The sequence below is a fragment of the Anoplolepis gracilipes genome, chromosome 15, assembly GCF_047496725.1.
Source record: "Anoplolepis gracilipes chromosome 15, ASM4749672v1, whole genome shotgun sequence".
NCBI classification, from domain to species: Eukaryota; Metazoa; Arthropoda; class Insecta; order Hymenoptera; family Formicidae; genus Anoplolepis; species Anoplolepis gracilipes.
In genome coordinates, this window is record NC_132984.1 from 1,744,965 (window position 1) to 1,765,313 (window position 20,349).

At 38.4% G+C, this 20,349-nt stretch overlaps 1 protein-coding gene across 5 annotated transcripts in view; it reads right to left on the reverse strand.

The window, feature by feature from the left end:
* Positions 1 to 20,349, reverse strand: part of Ush (Zinc finger protein ush) — a 152,787-nt gene that overhangs the window by 8,292 nt on the left and 124,146 nt on the right. The window lies entirely within an intron of this gene.

Sequence of the window (20,349 nt, forward strand, 5' to 3'; positions counted from 1 at the left end):
GTCTGAGGGCTGGTCCCAGCGAATGTGCGTACCCTTAGATTGACGCGTTATCGCGACGAGGTTTAATCTTACAACGCGATTGTTTCGTCGAGAGAGCGAGATTAAACTGACAAACGAAGAAAAAAATTTGCGAGAGAATTGAACTTAACAAAAAGTTAAGTTCATAAGAAGAAATATTTGGAAAAAAATTAAGAAGATTTAGAAAAAAAAATTATAACAAAAATATATCTATTGTGTATTTTAATTATTAAATAATAAAATAATTTAAGAAATAGTAAATTTTTCATGAGAAAACAAGCTCAAGAATAAATTTCAATCAAACGTCTCAGAGATATCTTGCAACTCGAAACTATGCAGTTCTCGAAAACGATCGATTGTCAAGGATCTTTAGAATTTTCCGTGCAATTCTTAAGACATCTTTTCCTCGATAGATCGTCAAGGACCTTTAGAAGAGATCTGACGATCCAGGTGGCTCTCGTCGACACGAGAGATTGAGACTCGAGAATTACCCGGATGCTTTAATTGCCTCCTCGGGCGAGAAAGAGCAACAGAAGAGAGGTGGGGAGGGGGGGGGGCGAGGAGAAGGAGGAAGGAAGGGAGACGCGAGGGAGGACTTGAAGGAAGATGCCTGGGTAGATTGGGCAAAGGGTTGCAACGAGCTCGCTGGGCTATCCAACGCTCGCATCTACACTCCAGGTCGTGTTCCTTCCTCTCTCTGGCTTCTCTGTAAATAAGCGGTCATCGATGGATCTGTGGCGTGGCGTGGCATGGCGTGGCAGCGCACACAGCCTCCCTTTTTCCCTCCGGTTTATTTCCATCTCTGTCTCTCTCTCTCTCCCTCTCTCTCTCTCTCTCTCTCTCTCTCTCTCTGTCTCTCTTTCTCGGGACGGGACTGATCGCGAGCCTTAATTGCGCAGCCATGCATACGTTCGCTAGCGACGACGACGTCTGCAAGTTCATCCGCGACCCTCGTCCACTTCTTCTTCGTGATCTTAGATGTACGATTGGAGAAGAGGTGGAGGCCGTGGATAGATCTCTCTATCTCACGATTGAACAGAGAATAAGAGAGAAAGAGGGAGTTGTATGTATGATAGAGGTTGTAGATAAACTTCCCTTATCTCACGGTTAGTTTCTTTCCTCCAGGGTTCTATTATCGAACGAGAGATTATTTTCGAGATGATCTCCGAGAGCGTGGATTGGCTCGCGATCGGCCCGAAGATCTGAGGATCCGTGCGCTCGATAATCCGAGAACACAATGGCCCGAGGATTCGAAACTCAAAGTAGCCAGAATATTTCAAGGTATAAGGTTTTGTTTCGCATTGAAAGAACAGCAAGCAAGTGCTAAGAGATTTAAATGTTTACAATTTCAAACATGCTAAGTTTCGAAGAAGCATGCACATTTTATAGAGAACGTTTCGAAGAAAAATTCTTTATTTCAAAATTAAAAACGAATTATATACCATATATCTTATAAATTAAAATCCAAAGACAAAAGAACTAAAATTTAAAAATTCTATTTTTTTTTTAATTTAAAAAAGATTTTTAAAGTTTTATAGAAAAAGAAATCTGAGAAATAAAGAAAAAAATTGCCACGAAAATACACTCATATTCTAGATATATTTTAATATTAAAAACAAATTATATACCATATGTATATCTTATAAATTAAAATCCAAAGACAAAAGAACTAAAATTTAAAAATTCTATTTTTTTTAATTTGAAAAAGATTTTTAAAGTTTCATAGAAAAAGAAATCTGAGAAATAAAAGAAAAAAATTGCCACGAAAATACACTCATATTCTAAATATATGTATATTTTAACACTCAAAAAAAATTTTGCTAATGTAGATAGATTTCTAGATGTCTCAATGAAAATTTATCGCTACTTTTTGTGTCTGTTAGAATATTGTTTATCACGTATAGAATTTATAGCAGCAATATTCTATCAATATCTCTAGAGAATTTAGATCCCATTGCCAAATATTAATAGGCATCACAGGCAAATTTTCTGTCTAAATTACACTAATAGTACAGATATAAATTCTGTTTGTATCATTTAAATTGATTAAGTGCAAAATATATGCAGTATTTACTCATAATTTATCTGTTTCACTTAATTTTTTACACCTAGAAAATTTTTATTGAATTTGCAGGATCATTTTTTTGAGTGAACAATCTAAATTAGGAATTCTCGATTAACTTTCGCTCTTTAGATTTTTCCATCGTAAAGTCGAAGCAGTTTTAATCGCACATGCATATACAATACACACGTTGCCGATCGCGAGAGGGCTGTATCTACCAGCTCGCAACCACCAGCTTACGAGCGGCCAACCAACCACCTCCTCGATCGCGCGACGGTTGGGGTGCAATATATCTCGAAAAGGTGACGGTGGAGGAGAGAGAGAGAGAGAGAGCGGGGGAGGCACAACACGGCCTCCATTAACATATCCGCGGCCTGATAAGCCTTTCTTGGAACCGATACCGCCGCGTCCGTGTACCTTCGGCCCCGCTTTATGCAAGAAGCGAGCAATCGCAGCGACTCGGCGTCGCACTGAAGAACGGAGCCGGAAACTCGTACTTTCGATCCCCGTCCTCCTCCTCCTCTTTCACCCTACGATACGACCCCTTCTTCCGATACTCCATTCCGCTAATGAGCCTCAAATTCCGGTCGATTTACTGGCGCGGCGCGGCGCGTCCCGATATAATTGATGCATCACGCAACGCGTGATAAGCTCATAATTAAGTTCCTTCCTTCTTGCATTCTGATATTTTTCTATTTTATATTCAACATTTTGAATTAGAAATTCCTGACATCTTCTCAAGTTTTAAGAGTTTTGAATTCTTGAAACTTTTAATCTTTAAAGTAGATGATGTACACCTGCAGGGTGTTTTGCAAATCTTTCGCCTTTTGTTAATCGCAGTGTTGTGTGGAAAAAGAATTAAAGAAACTTTTCCACTCGCAGAGAAATTATATTTACTTTTCTGGGTTAACATTTTAATTACTCTTAAATAAACTAGCTTTTTAATGTATCAAAGGAATAGGCACGTATACATGTATATTTATTTGAAGATTGAGATAAACGTGTTTTGTGATCGCAAAAGGAGATGGCGAAATTAAATTATATGATAATAAATATATATATATATATATATATATATATATATATAAGGAAATAACCAGAGCGGGGCGAAGGCTCTGTTAATTTAATGACACAAAGATCGATAAACGATCAGAGATGCGTAGGTGAGACATATTTTTGACGAGTCGCGCAAACGCACGTGATGTCTCGGTAAATCATTGCACGTTCCGTGACCGAAAGTACGCGTGATGCAAAAAACGTTCGCTCGTTAAAGCAATAAGTAGGTATGCGAAGCATTTATTATACCGCTTATACCTTTCTTTCTCGCTCCTTCAGTCGACATCGACACTTCTCTCCCTCTTTCGGTTAAATCTTATAAATTTCTAGACTTCCGAAACTCTTAAAAAAACGTCACTGTTATTTCGATTAATCATCAATTGCAACAAAACACTTTGTTATTATTTGCAAAAAAATTTCTCTTTGAATCACTGAATATACAGAGATAACATTTCACCCTAAAAGAATTTATTTTCATTTTATTATCGTCATCACTTTGCGATTACTATAATTTCAGATACGCCCGAAGATAAAATCCTTGCGCTATATATTCTTCAAACTAGACTAACAAGTATGCGAATCCTTCAGGAACAAGAAAGCAGGACTGCGGTAGCAAACAGAAAAAAGTAAATGTCAAATCAACTTATATATTCGCGTTCATTGTATATCATATATACGTAACAATTTATAATCTTCTTAGAAAAATTTCTAAAATCTTCTAAATTTCAACAATATTATAGCCTTATTTCAATACTCTATAATTATCATCTCAAGAATACAATAATTATTTTGACTCTAAGAAAATTATAATCTTCCATTTGAACATGTGTTATTTTCTTTCCAACATTTTTTCCTCTCCGTTCAAGAAAATTATTCTTAAATAAAAAAAATACATTTTTCTTGAACTATATAAAATGTCTTTATTCAGGTAAATTTTCTTTGATTAGATATTGTCAAGATAAGAATGTTTTTTTCTTCTGTGCAGCTTCATCGGCGCTATGCAAATAGGATCCTGATCGTGACGCGGGTAGGCAAACACACGACGGATGTACACAGGTAACAGGCAGCGAGAGTGAGTCTTCTGTCCCCCTTTCCCCGTTTCCGAGCTCACCACCCTCTCCCCTTGACCCTTACCGATTCGCATTACGGATCGTGTGCGCCTTTTCGCGACCCACGAGGAAGAAATCGCGCCTATATCGTTTCGTGTCCATTCGCTTCCTCTCTTTCTTCTTCGCTCGCACCCCCCGTTCGCACCCCTTACACGCTGCATCGTGGAGATATGCTAATGTCGCCGAGGTCCCGATCGTGACAACGCGACCGCTAAGTGAGAGCTCAACTCGCGAAGCTTCTCCCTTGGATGGACTTGCCAGGGACACCGAGGGGAAGCTTGCGATCGACGTGTCGCCCTTCGTGGAATATCGCGGTGCAAGAGTCGCGTTTGATTTCCATTTAATTATGCAGGTGACAGAAATCGATTGCCATCAAATAAAATGCCAAAAAAATTTCGAGAGTTTTATTATATCGGAATTTGATTATTTTTCCGCAACTTATAATACCTACTCATAATAATTTTATTACTATTTTTCAAGAGTTTCCAATATATTATTTCAAAATTTAATTGAAAAATCAATTAACCAGGTTTAACAATTATAAAAAAAATATTTAAAAAATATTTGATATTTTATAAATACTTTATTAATAATAAATAGGATGGGATAATAATTTAATATCATAGAACTCGAATTTTTTTTAAATTTTGACACTTATGAAAAATCAATTAACCAGATTTAACAATTATAAATAAAATATTTAATATTTTATAAATATATTTTATTAATATTATTCAAATCTAATCTAAAATCTGCAACACACGCCCATAATACATCAGAGCCTTCAGTATTCCATAGTTTATCCTTAGATTCCTATCATTTCAGAATTTTCTCATTTATATGCTGTCAAATATGTCGGAACATTGAGAGCCTCTGATTCGCAATCTTTCGCGAGAGTCAGATACGTAACAGCTTTATTGTGTCGTCCAATACTTTGGATCGGTACTCGAGGTATCTCTCAGTCCGGCGACGGTCTTCTGGGAAGTTCGGATCACGTCGTGGAGCGCATTATTCATGCGGAGCGAGCCTCCATCGTCGCCACCTCCGCCTTCGTACTCTTGGCGTTTACGCCTTCTCCACCTCCTCCGTCGTAAGGACAACGATCATAGTAATTATCTTAAAGGACGACGATAAGCCTGATATCCAGCGTTGATAAAACGTCGACGTTCCGACTTTCGACCGTTACCACTTAATCACGATTAGCTCTCGTTGCGAAAAGCTGTAATAAGTGCTGCGATTCACGATGAGCGGCTATAGTGTGCCGGTAATTGTTATTAACCTTTAATAATAAAAGTATTAAAGAGCGATTGCCCTTCTCTCTTTTTTTTTCTCTCCCTCCCCCTCTCTCTCTCTCTCTCTCTCTCTTTTTATGCCTGGTGTGGTCGATTAAAATATTGGGATAATTGCAGTTTTGGAAAATGTCAGTCTCAATTGTGATGCGGATTAGAATTAAAAAAACCTTAAATAATTAAGATACAAACGATTATAATTAAGATAAAGTTGGTTGATTAATTATGATAAAACGATTCAATTAAGATCTAAAGAGATTGTTCACATATTAAAATTTTAAATTTCAAGAGAGAAGTTTTTTCGTCGCTCTCCTTTTTTAATTTATATTAATTATATCAATACAAATATTCTCCCTTTCCTTCTTTCTTAAAACAAACTTTTGTGTCTCTTAATCATTTTAATGTCAAAGATTTACAGTTTCTAAACGTCATCAATATTCTAATCGTACGATCGTAACGAGCCGACAGAGATGTAGCTTTTATCCGAAATTATCCGATACTAAAACATAACCAGTCTATTGATGGAAACATTTTCCCCTCTCCTCGATCTTATCTTTTCTATTTCACTAATTTGTTTGCCCATCATGAACAGCATTCGTCCAAAGATCCTCCCTCTTTCCTTCTCTCTGATCACTTTTTTTTTATTCTCTCTTCCCCTCCGATCGGTCTTTCTTATATCAACTGGTCAACTTAATCTCCTGCGACCTGATCGCAGAGCAGCGATTAGACTCGTCTAGGATTAAAATCCGAGGATTTGCCCTCCCCCTTACTAATTCCAATACCCCCCCCTCCATCTCTCGGACCGCTTCAGGAATGTGATTTCACTTAAGAATCAAAGTTCTATTAATATTACTATCGATAAATTTCTTCCACATCATATATAATCTTTTTTTGAATTCTTCGAATTTTTTAGATCCGTGGAATTAATTCCTCCAATCTTCTCAATGTTAAATTATTGTATTCTTTTTATATAAAAAATCCGAGGATTTAAACTTTCGAGATGCTAAAATCTTTCAGAGTTAAGAATAAAAAATAAAAAAAAAAAAAAAAAAAACTAAAATTCCCGGAATTAAAAAGGACCGAAAACTACCAGGATAAATAAAATTATCTCCAGTCGCGCTATCGAAATAAAAATCATCGAATCAAAGTATTCGAATTCGTGTATCGTTATCATGCACACGTTGCTCATTTATTTCCGCGCGATCGCGCTCGCGAGATGTCGAAAGAACGTCCTGGGCAGGAGAAGAGAGTGAGAGAGAGAGAGAGGAAGCGGGGGAGAAGGGAGAGACGGGTAGTGAGAGAAAGAGAGATCTTTGATCGGCGCCGAGACGCAGCTGTTTCGTTTATCTCGCGACAGGAACAGGATCCGGCGCGGGTCGTTTCGCCCGCGAACAGGACCTTCGAGAGACGTTATCGTCACGCGCCATCTGTCACCGTCCTCGGTTTCCTCCGCTACGCTGCGGGCCGGCGATTTTTTTCTGTTCCGCGTTAAAACCTTCAGTAACGAGAGAGGAAGAGGAGGACGAAGGGGGAGGAGAAGGTCGATTGTCGATAGGGGTGGCGACGAGGTAACGTCGCTGGCGCGATTTCACAAATTGGAAATGCCGGAGCACCAACGGTTTGTATAAGCGCTTTCCTTTTTGTTTCTCGCTTGTAATCCTGAATGGATGAAAGGTACTTCTTTTTTAAGAAATGAAAAAAAGTGTAATTTCGTCATATTATATAATCACGACGAATTAAAAGAAATTGGTATATTTTATATCTCCTAAAGAATTAAACCTTTCTTGTCCTTTTAAATATCGATGTATATAATTAGATTATTTTAGGAAAATTAATTGGAGTAATAATAAAATCAATTAATCTGAATATAAATTATATAAAAAACTAGATCATATTTGGAACAATAATTTTATATTAACTATAAATCAGTGGAATAAGTAAATAGTGATAGACGTTATTAGTCACGCAAAATAACAATCGAATCCACAGTTACCACATCCATAATAAATACAGAAATAGTAATAAACAAGGTAAAGTAATTATGGACGCGTAGACTGACGCGAAAGCCATCTGACTGATCTCTCTCTTTCCGGTTTTCCAGAGAGTTGATCGGGCTGTCGCTTCCCCTATGTCTATCCGGCGCGTCATCCCTCACAAAATTTCGAAAGTGTCGATCCATCGAAAACGAGGAACGGGAACGGGAACGGGAACGGGAACGGGAACGGGAACGAAGGGCCGAAAGGTAACGAGACCAGGAGATCGACCGGATCAGATAAGACCAGGCAGGACCGGCCGGTCCAGATCTCACGAGATAGGAGAATTTAATAACCTGCTACGCGGCAGGGGCGGCGGGGAAGGAGGACGAGGAAGAAGAGGAGGAACGGGAGAGGGAACGTGTGGGAAGGGGGAGGGGAGGGTGGCAATAATATCGGGTAGATATCGATCTTTAATTAGGCACGCAGCGCGCGGGAATGCGAGATTAGATCTAAGCTAGACGAGAGGCGAGTTGTCTGGTCTCCTCCTCCTCCTCCTCCTCCTCCTCCTCCTCCACCCCTTCTCCCAATTTATACTCCCCCTCCCCCTTCTCGGATCCATTCGACGGATGGATCCAGAGAGAGGGGGGCCTTGATCCAGATCCACTTTCGGTCGCCATTCAAATTGCCTACGGAAGAATAAAGGGACACACGATGCTATCGGAGAGGCACACAGTTGCCTCTCGCTCTCTCGAATATTCCGTAAGACTAATTGAAAATTTGAAGGACGCCGATTTCAGGGTCTAGATATCGCCTACGTTTTAATGGTTCACGTGGGTGGGTGGCTGGCTGATAGAATTGTCTCGTCGGGACGCGCGTTTATCCGAGATTGGCGTCGAGATCCGGAGCGAGAGTCTCGAAGAAGTTGCGCGAAGATCGCGACGGTTTCGGAGATGATGAACGATATCGCTCACGAAGATGACAAATTATCGCGGTTTTAATTATTATATTGAAATAAAGTGAACTATTTTTAAGAGAAAAGAAAAAAATACAAATCTATCGACGCGTAGATTTGAAATTATTTTCTCCCACGAAAAGAGCATTCGAAAAACTTGTAAGCGTTAAATGTAAATCAGAAGCAAGAAAGAATCAAAAACATATGGGATTACATTGAGAATATCTTTCAATGTTTCCTTAAATATATTAATTGAAGTTACATGAAATTTTTGATTGTAAAATCTGACTCCTTTACTCTATAAAATCATCTTAAATTATATTTATTTTTAACTTAATTTGTATATATAATAATAAATAATAATTAATTGAACTTAATTTCACTTTACTTTAAAGCCTCGCTATATTTTAAGCATGATTCGCGATACTTATATATCATCTGAAATCGCAGAGGTGTGTAAAAAAAAACTGATGCTTCGCAGCACGAGCACGAGCGCGTGCACGCACGCATGCATGCACTTTGAATATGCAGAAGCGGGATATGGTTTATGCGTGTCGACGATTAAACTCGTGGAGACCGTGCAATCATTAAGAAGTAGCGACGTTTCCTGGAGACAAGTCTACCGATAAACTGCCGTTCCACGCTTTACGTTCCAACTTTATTTCACATTACTTAATTAAACTCTGCATATCGCACATCCTCACCCTCGTCTATTCACATCATATTCGTGTATTTTTTTAAAATATTATTAAATATTACCAGAACCTGGATTTTTGATTGACAAACAACGTCTCGAAAGTCGCAGATATTCAACCATACCGGCATAAGTCTCCCGAGTGGCGAGTCATTAATGCGAAAACAGTCAACGTCGAGTGGTGAACGATCTCAGGCAGGCCGATAGGCCGAGTCCCGAGGAAGGGAGTCGACGGTGTCCAACGGGCGCGGAAAGGGGAGGAGGCAAAGGACGAGGTGGTGCGCATCGTCCATTGATAATTATTCATTCAGGCGAGTCGCGCGGCGCGGCCAGATATCGATCTTAAAACGTCGAGCACGGAGGAGAGGTAGGCGAGAGAAGTGTGTCCCGTCCCGAGAGATACGAAATCTCGGGTGTCGTTTCGCCGTTCGTCGTCGTCCCTCAGCTACTCCGCCGAGGGGGAGAGAGCGAGAGGAAAGGAGGAGGGGGGGGGACGGGAGGGAGGGCTTAATGTATGCACGTCGGGAGCTCCCGCCGAGCGATAATTGCCCGATGTGGGCCCCGTTCCCTCCTCGTGGCAACCAGCATTGGTCACGTCTCAATGTTTAAGCGACGTTCACAGGGCGCGAACCAAGACCGGAAATCCGCCGTTGATCCGCCACGGACCCTCTCGAACATCTTGTATCCCCCCCCCCCCCACCTTGGATCGTAAAGATATGAGAGAGAATTTTTTTGGACGAGACGGTGTTCTTTTAGGTTTTTAATTAAAATCGCTTGTTATTGTTAATCAAAGTTAAAGGGAACGATAGGAGAACCGTTTCATTTCTATCTTATCTGCCCATGTCATTTATGGACGAAGAAATGGAATATTATATATTTTCTGACAGTAGATTGTTATCTTGAGTACACAGAAAAAAAGAATATATTCTTATTTTGACGATACCTTTAGTTTGAAAATGTAAATGTTGAAGTGAGATTATATTGCGTTAAAGAAAGAAAATTTGCTTGGATGATATTTTATATAGTTCAAGCAAGAAAAATGTATTCTTGTTATTTAAGAACAATTTTCTTTGAATGGAGAGGAAAAAATGTTGGAGATAGAAAATAACACATGTTCAAATCAAAGAAGATTATAATTTTCTTCGAGTTAAAATAATATATTTTATTCTTGAAATGACAATTATAGTATTGAAATAAAATTAAAACATTATTGAAATTTAAGATTTTTAAATTCTTCTAAAATGATTATAAATTGTTGCGATGAACGCGTTCGTATGAGTATATAAGTTTTGATTTGACACTTACTTTTTTTTCTATGTATTCAAATTAAAATTTTAGCAGATCCTCGGCAAGAATTAAAGTTAATTGAAGAAGGAGGTTATAAGCGAAAGAATAAAGTTAATTAAAACATCTTGAAAATAATAATAAGTTTAAATTGTGAAAATCAAGGAGTGTTTTTTTCTTTATTGGAGGAGCTTTTTTCTTCGACATCTTCCCATTCGTCGTAACTTGAGACCTATCGATGTTTCGGCAAGTACAGCAGCACCACCTCCTCCTCAGAATCTCTCGAACAGCGTAATGGGGTGTTAAAGGCTGACGGGATTGCTGAGGGAGGAGCGGTTATTTACGAGCGTGTCCAGCAATCTTGCACGTCGCAACGATGCACGTCGTTGTTGCGATGTTGGCCGACGACGTTAGGATCGCGGGTTTAAGCGCTGTTGTATCTCAGTGTAACCAGGCGCCGTAATGTCGTAAGTACATGAAGCACGGATCTGGTCGGGACATAAAGCAACCGACACGTGGAACAAACAAGGAAGGACGGATTCGGAGCAAAGAGAAAAAAAAAAAAAAAATATAGAACGAGAGTCCTCATTTTTATTCCTTCTTGACATTAAATGTGTGTTATGGAAAAAGAAAATAAAATTTATACTTATTATTTATATTTATTATTTGATTAAAATTAATATGTTTAACAAGAGTAAATAAAAAGTCAGAATTACGAATATACTACTCGTCCTGTCATACTATAAAACTTCCGCGATTCCTTTTTACGATTAGAACTTCAGTCAGGAAGCGTGCGAGATCGCGGGTGTTCGTCAAGAGAGTGGTTTACCCTTTAGATTCGCGAAGTCATCACCCTCTCTGCGTAAAAGCCGCCATGCCAACGGCTTCAGCCACCGTTACATAAATCCTGTCTCGGGGTGTTATTCAATTTACAGCCGCTTACAGGGCACATCGCCATCGCGCGAAACCTGAAGTGCGGGAAAACGAGAGTGGGAAAAGGGAGTTGTACTCGTACCGGTGCACGTCGTAAAAATTATATCTTTGGCACACCTTGCAGATGTAGCGGCCGGCACGTACGTTCGTTTGCATTTGAGACCATAACCACGAGAGAACTGGGGAGAGGGAGAGGAGGAAAGAAGGAGTGTGGTGAGCAACTACCCTTAGAATCGCTCGATGTGAACCGAGGGTGCTGGCAAAATCGCTCAATTCCACAGAGTCGAAGAAAGATAAAAGAGATGAGAAAGTTTCATTCTCCATGTTTTTAATAAATTTAAAACGTTAAGAGGAAGCAATAAATTCCATAACCGTCTCTTGGAATAGTCATTCCTTTTTACACTTATTGTTAGTTATTATTTTACTGTCGTAAGTTTTATACACACACACACATACATATTTATATTTTATTTTATTATTTATATTTTGCGAGGAAACTTTAATTTAAAATTTACTACTTGAACAATCAAAATAAAATATTCAATAATAATTTTATATTCGTCATAATTACACTTTCAAAGACTAAATTACATCATGAAATGCTAAAAGTTTCTCTCTGCAAAATCGGACTTAATATTTTCACATTTGTTATTTCTTATTACATTATCCTTCTACACTTTGTAATTGAATTTGTATTAAATCATACGTTTGTCTATATCTCTAATCGTTTTATCAAACTTATTATTCCGTTATTAAACGTGCGTAAGGGCAGTTATAAAAATATATTTACTATATTTATTATAAAAATATATAATATATACTATGAGTATATAATAATAAATTCAAAATTGTATAAAATATATTATATAATTTAAGATGATCGCGATATGATTTTGTACAGCCATATTGCGGGGGCAGCGAGGTTCGGGCTCAAAAAGCCTTATTAAGAAAAATGGCGCACTTCTTAGTGACACGAGAGCGAGCGACGGCAGAGACGAGGGATAAGGTGGGCGACTCACCTTTATCTCGCACAACCCATTCGTGCGGGCTTATCTACCGTAAAAACTTCGACTTTAACCACCGGGGATCATAATCGAGCTTATCTGTTCCTCCCGCAAGCTCGCGCGCTCTCCCTCTCTCTCTCGCTTTCTCTCTTCTTCTTTTCGTTGCTGCACCAAAAGCTATCTCCCCTTTTGCTCATCTATCGCCCCCCTGACGCGCTATCGCGGATTTTATCGCGAAACTTTGAACCGACCCGGAGGAACGGAGATCGCAAGAAAGAAAAGAGTTTCGTGCAGAGGAAGAGAGATGCACTTTGTTTAACAGACTGAGAGATAGAGCAAGAGGATATGTGCGGTTGTGTATAAGAATAGAGAATGCAGGAAAGAGAGAGAAGAAAGGAGGAATTTATCTAATGTGTCGCAATTGAATTTTCCGCGTGGATTACAAATAATACACGCATAACTTTTATATAATCTAGAAATTGATTCATAAATTTCATTTACTTTTTGATTAAATCCTAGATTATATAAGAACACTACTTATGCGTGTTATTTGTAGCTCACGTCCCAGAAATTTCAATTTCGAAACATTAGATAATTCAGATTCCAAGACAATCTGCATTAAATATTATTAATAATATACGGATATTAAAAAAAAAAAAAAAAAAAACGTTACATTTTTTTCTTCCATGTCTCTTTAGTGTAATCCATCTTAAAAATGTAACAGATGGATGATGCTAAAGGTAGATGTTATAGAAAACTTTATATCGCGTCGAAATTATATTTTCTATAGACGATCAGAGATTATAACAAAGTGAGACATAGTTTACAGCTTAATACGACGATGAACGTGCAATTTTGATGGATTTAAGGAGAGACAAGGAGAGAAAATTTGTCGTTGACTATACAAGCACAAAGTATCGTGACGCGGATGAGAGCGCGCGTTGTAAAAATATTTTATAAGCGGCTCTCTCGAAGGCGAAGTTTAGTAGCGACGCCTGAAAAAGCACGATTACGTTTACGACTTCCTCGCTGCGTTCGTCGCCGTTACTCTTCCGGTCGTCTCCGCTATCAGCGGAAAATTCGACAATTTTCAATCGATCATCCCTGCCGCACCGCTGTCTCATACATTTACCCTCCGGATATATTTATTTCTTTTTTTTCTAAATCAAATTTTGTGTTTCTTTTTAATAATTAATATTTAAATTACTAGACACATTATTATATTATTTCAAATCTATTGAGTTAACTGTGTCTCTAAATTATATAAAATTAATTTTTTACAGAACTATAAAGATAGGTAGATAAATTATATATTTTTGCTTTGCAGATTTCTTATGATAAATTATTTAGATAATAATTGCTATATTAAAATATCTATATTGCAAATACACGACAATAAATACAAGTATTTAATAGTTTATATTTAATAGAGAAAATCATCAATTTTATTCAGTATTTTAATCATGTCTCTCCTCTGATATTTCTTTCTTTCTTTTGTTGATCAAATTTCTTGTCTTTAACAATTAATATTTAAATTACTAGACACATTATTATATTATTTCAAATCTATTGAGTTAACTGTGTCTCTAAATTATATAAAATTAATTTTTTATAGAACTATAAAGATAGGTAGGTAAATTATATATTTTTTCTTTGCAAATTTTTTATGATAATGAAATTATTTATAGATAATAATTGATATACATTTTCAAAATATCTATTGTGCAAACATGACAGTAAATACAAGTATTTAATGGATTATATTTAATAGAGAAAAAATCATGGATTTTATTCAGTATTTTAATCATGTCTCTCCTCTGATATTTCTTTCTTTCTTTTGTTGATCAAATTTCTTGTCTTTAACAATTAATATTTAAATTACTAGACACATTATTATATTATTTCAAATCTATTGAGTTAACTGTGTCTCTAAATTATATAAAATTAATTTTTTATAGAACTATAAAGATAGGTAGGTAAATTATATATTTTTTCTTTGCAAATTTTTTATGATAATGAAATTATTTATAGATAATAATTGATATACATTTTCAAAATATCTATTGTGTATTATCAAATATGACAGTGTACACAAGTATTTAATAGATTATATTTAATGCAGGAGATCGTCAATTTTTCATTCATTATTTTAATCACGTCTGACCGCCGATCTCGGAGACTGCGAAAAATCACGGAGCCTTTTAAGAGAGTTTACGATCCCCCGGGAAAGAGGCTGACGCGAGAAGGGGCGGGAAGAGGAGGACAAGTTCGCCAGAGAGATACGGAACTGTCGTCATATTGAAGACCATAATTCGTACGAGTGCGAGAAGCAGGCACCAGGGGCGTACCGTGACCGCTATCTCGATCGCGTCACAATAAATACTGATCCCTGGAAGGTGGCCCTGGGCATTATCTGGGGACCGTGCGGCAAAGTCACTTATACTTACTTATATCCCCTTTTGCCAATCTCCTCTGCCTCCCCTTCCCCCCTCCCCCCCGCCCGCCCGCCTCCCTTTTCGGTTTTTCGTCTTCTTTTCGTTCAAACGATACAGCGAAAGTAATTATTTCTGATACTCCGAATGATACCGGCGCTCGTTACCGTTTATACTTTATAATCTTTCGTCCTCCGTTCAGGAGAAGATATCAATTTCTTTCGTTGAAAGAGAGAGTAAAATAAAAAAAAAAAAAAAAAAAAAAAAATCAAAATGTTTGTTAATATTCTTCTCTCAGAAATTATTAAAATTGAAAAACACCATTATATCGCGTGTGAAATAAATTTGTCGCAATTTTTGATTATGCCAGATACGCGTAAAATTGTTGCGAAGAATATCTGATTTACGATTCGCGGGATTATAATAAACATTTCCTCTCGATGGATCTTTATATCCGCTGCTCTATCATTTCTCCTTTTTCTGCGCTCGGGCTCGGGCTGATGTGGTTTTTTAGCTCTTCGTGGCCGGCGCTCGTTCGTTATCCGTGAAAGCCTAATCGGGGACCATCCGTCAGTCTAATGGAGAACCAAAGGCGGCGGGGACTTGAGGGCTGACCCCTCGGATGGAGGTGTCGTTCAACTTTCCATGCACAAGGAAAGATCCTCGTCCATGTAAGAATCGTACAGACAACGCATGTGGACTACGCTCTTTGTTGTTGACACCAATCAAAAATTATGATTACTATTAATTAAATTTAAAGCCTTGAAAATCAAGGAAATTGGAGCTCGGAAAATTTTGACAAATTTGATAAACAAAATAATTGCAAGGAAATAAAAATAGAGATTATATTATATTAGGAAGACATGTCAGAAGGATATCTATAGAAAGAAATCTTAAAATAGGAACTTAAAAACGTATGGATATTAAATTCTTGATATTTATATGATAATCTTGATACTTATTATATTCAAGAATTTCAGTTTCCAAAAAAAATTGACAAACTCCAAGTTATTTGAAAATCATTTGGAATATTAAGAAATGAAAATATCTCAAAAATTCCACAATTCGGAAATTTAAAATTGTACGCGATTGAGAATCCTGACAAAGCCCGTTCGGAATACAGATATCTCGTGCGTGTTCAATGACACGCAATCGGAATCTGTGGAACGTAGACGTGGCATTAGTCGGATACGGCGTTTTATGCATCTCGGTCGCGCCTTCATCAAGGTTGTCCGGCGCAATTGCTTCTCTTTTTTTTTTTTTTCTCTCCGCTCTTATGATATGTATGTATTCCGCGCGCAATCGCATTTATTTTCGCGCTGAATCGAGGCTGCTCGAGTAGATATGCGACTCCATTATATGATGTATCGGCGCGATGAGCGCAATACGGAAAAACGCGATCGCCCAAGGCTTCTCGAATGCAAAAATAGAGCGATAAATCGGCCGATATGTACCGCCGAAGTGTCGGAGCCAAAAGAAGGATTCTAATCGTTTCTTGATTGAGAGCGAGAGATCTGAAATATATCGCGCACGCGGCTGAGGAATAACCGAGCGATGATTCATCTCGTGGAGCTCTCCTCCATCGGTTCTCAACGATAATCTGAGAATGCTCGAGAAGAAGGACCTTATTTCCACCGTGCACAACTGTCAAAGTACGCATCAAATCGTAAAAAAAAGAGTTGGAATTGTGTTGAGAAAAAGTAATAAATTATTATTAATTATCAAATTATTGTCCGAATTATATTCGACCGTACAAAATTTGATCGAAAAAATGATTTGAGGACAAACTAATAATGTTGCTGGTAAGATTTTTGTGGTTTGTAATCATTTAAATACAGCGAAAATGTTTAAGTTTGTTATTTTAAGAAGGATAAAACATTCAATAATGTTGCTTATCTCAATCTTTTTGCTTCGATAAATGCATCAAAATTTTAGCTTCATTTGAATTATGTGTTTGTTGATAACAATTATCGAATTAATGTGTTCAATGTGTAATTCAATAGTTGTTATCAGAATTGGATTAAATTGCAATACAGCTTATTCGCAAAAATTCTTTTAGAATAATCAAAATATATTTATCGAGCAAAAGATTTTTTTTACTAAATGTATTAGAACTTTATAGATAACAGATTTATTAACAGAGTTATATCTCTGTTGGCAAAGATTAAATCGTGAAAAATTATTTACATGATAAAATATCAGGCAAAGTGTATCCATAATGAGGTTACATTTTCGAGAGCAAAGCGATCGTTCGTCTTCATTAAACGAACAATCAATCTTCCCTTAATGAATGCATCGGTTTTCCAAATTCTTGATAATCCACGTTCTCGGCACAAGTCGAGTTTGCTTCGCCAAGTTTGCACTCCTCGTAACGTAATGTGGATACTTGATCGTTCCGCATTATCCGATCTAAACCGGAAGTCAGTATCTTTAGAAACTTGACGCGTCCCCCGGTGGTTACACGTCAAAAGGTTCTACGTTTGAGAAGACGTCCTCGCTCTGTCTTGGTTCAACTTTCAGCGAGTAACAAAGACGGAACGACGTTTTAGCGTGAACCCAAAGTTTCATGGCAATCATTCTCTGAACCGCCGAAAAAAGGAATGTCGGTCGGAGAACCCCCCTTTCTCAGGAGGCCGTTCGTATTCGCGGAAAGCATCGGCCGGATAATTATCGGCCGCATCTCATGACTCGTTTATATGAAATCTCGCACGAGCTGGACGCACAACGCACGCATTGTAACGGGCGGGCTTCTGATATCGCGCGGCGCGTCTCTTATCGACGGCGACGGCATCGGCGGCGGCGACGACGGTCCAGACACTCGAGAGTGAGATATATCTCTTCTCTCTTCCGAGAGAAACAGAGTTTACTGCCTCCGCCCCCCTCCCCCTCATCTGCGGCGATAAGCTTAACGACTGATTAGGCGGGCGGGAAAAAAAAATTTTTTCGGTCGACCGAATAAAATGCATCTTCGAGGATCGATAAATCATTAACCGAATCAAGTTTCACCTTTAGCAATTGTAATATTAGGTATTTTCTGAGTGTTTATTTTTATTTCATCAGTGTAGTATATAATATTAATTTTCATTGTCGGAGAATTTTATAAAGATCAATCTAGAATAATCGGTAGCCGATTGCAAGTATGCCTTAATTATGCTCGAACTATTTAGAATAAATTAATAAAAATCTTCAAAGGATTAAAATAATTTCTCCAATTTTAATGTTATTATTTGACAATTGATACTTTCGTAGGAAGCAAAGAAACTGGAACGACATGTAAAAAATTACCTTTAAAAGTATAATATTATCTTAAAGTTCACACGTTTAAGGGGAAACGATGATATAAAATAAGAAGAATTAATAATTAATTTTTCAAACTTTCGGATAAGACTTTCCAGAATGACAATCGCAATTATTATCACGAATTCGTCACGCTAATTTCCGCCGGAAGCTCTCGCAGGGGATTCGCGCGACGTTCGAGAAACAGGCAGAGAGCAACGCGCGACGAGGTCGCGGAGGGTACGCGGGAGGGGCGCAGGAACAGGGGCAAAGAGGGTTGGGGTTATACGTAGGACGAGAGCCTGGCCGGCTCGTTATCAGTCCAGGAGGTGTTATCAGCTGGATGCAGCTCCCTTCCAGCGCCCCAACCCCTTCTTCGGGCAACTCGCTGGAACGAGAGAGCGAACGTTGAGGGGGCGTTGTGGGAGGGAGGGGGGACGGGTGGAAGGGGGAGGAGGGGAAGGCGGGTGGTAGAAATGGGGGAAGAGGACAAGGTTCGAAGGTGCGCGCTATCTTCCACCCCTGGAGAGATGGCTATAGAGTGCATCTCGCGATAACGAGGCAAGTTAAACAATATCGAGCTATATGAGCGCCGCCGCCACCGTCGCAGCCGAAGATTAACCGCGTCTCTCCCGCCAAGAAGATACTTCATTATCGCGCAAGCATCGACTCGCTCGAGAGATGGCTCGAGAACCGATGATAATTCCCGTGCGCGATAATTTCCGTGCAACGTTATATCGTCGCAAGTGCAAGCGGCTTTTTTGGCTCCTCGAAACCGTCCCTTAAAGTTTTTACAATTTTTCATATTATTATATTATTATTATTATATATTATATTATACTATTTTAATATTATCTTATTATATTCCTTATAATTTTATAATATATTATTTTATTATTTTTCATTTTTATATACCTACTACTGCGTGTATATTTATTTATTCCTTTATTCTTTTAATTAATGGCTACATATGCAGTCACGTTTAATTATGATTATACAGTAATTTATGATTTTATCAATTATATTATATTATACAATTTATTTATGATGGAATAGGAAGAAGGTCTTTTTTTTCCTTTTTATTATTTTTATCGTCATATATGAATTAAATTTTGCAGCTCTCGAGCTTTACCGAGTACACTTGTGAGACTTACGAAACGGTTTCGTATGCGCGAATCCTTTCACAGGAGAATATATCGATCGATCTTCCGAAAGACTGTTCGGACGAGAATTCGAGCTCGGGGGCCCGGAGCGCGGTCCCCTCCCCCCCCCCCCCGCTCCCCCGTTGTCGATCGAATCTCAGAGTAGAGAGAGGTCCCCGCGATCGACGATCCAAATATTGCGACACCGGAACTCTTTCTCCGCGCTCCTTCTTCGGTGCCTTCTTCGCAGAACAGAAGAAAAAAACGGGAAGATCAAGATGGAGAAAGGAGAGAACTGCAGCTTGTTGCTCAACATCCCATAAAGATTCCTCCTTTCTTTTTCAATCCTTTTATTCTTCTCTCTCTCTGTCTTTTTTTTTTTTTTTTTTTCAATTTCTGCAATATTTTTCTAATTAAAACCTTTAAATTACTTCGAGTGCTTATAGCTCAAATATAAAAAATAAATATGTGTAATAGAAAAATTATTTTACATTATCAATATCAACATCTATTTGAGAGAAGCTAGCCTCAGCATTTTCTATTTTTTTTTTTTTTTCCAATGGCTTTTCTGTCTTCATCGACTTCTCAGATTATAGGATTACTTGAATCCTAGAGCATAAATAAACGCGCTCGTTTTCCCTTCCTTCTCTTTCGCGTCGCTTCGAGATAGCCCTCGAGGGGTACGGCCAGGTTGCGGCTGCGATATGGGAGCCGAAAGGGGGGGGGAGGGAGGGAGAGAGAGAGAGAGAGAGAGAGAGAGAGAGAGAGAGAGAGAGAGAGAGAGAGAGAGAGAGAGAGAAAGAGAGACTTTGCGAGACGGTGGGTCGTGGACGAGTGATTGATGAGCGGCCGAGCTAATGAGGAGCTGAGCTGCAGGACGGGGATCACGATAAAGAGGTCCCACCATCGTACAGTCCCCTTCTCGCGAGAGGCGCACACAGAAAACCCCTCGACACCTCCCCCCCTTTGCTCCTTCGACCCCTCTCCTCGCCTCTTACCAGAGTTCGTACTTCTCTCTGGGAGCGATCCTTTCTATCTGATCACCTTCTTCTCCTCCCGCAGTTTCTTCCTCCTTCTTTTCTGTCATTCTTTTCCCCGCAACGCGATTATTTTTTTTTTTTT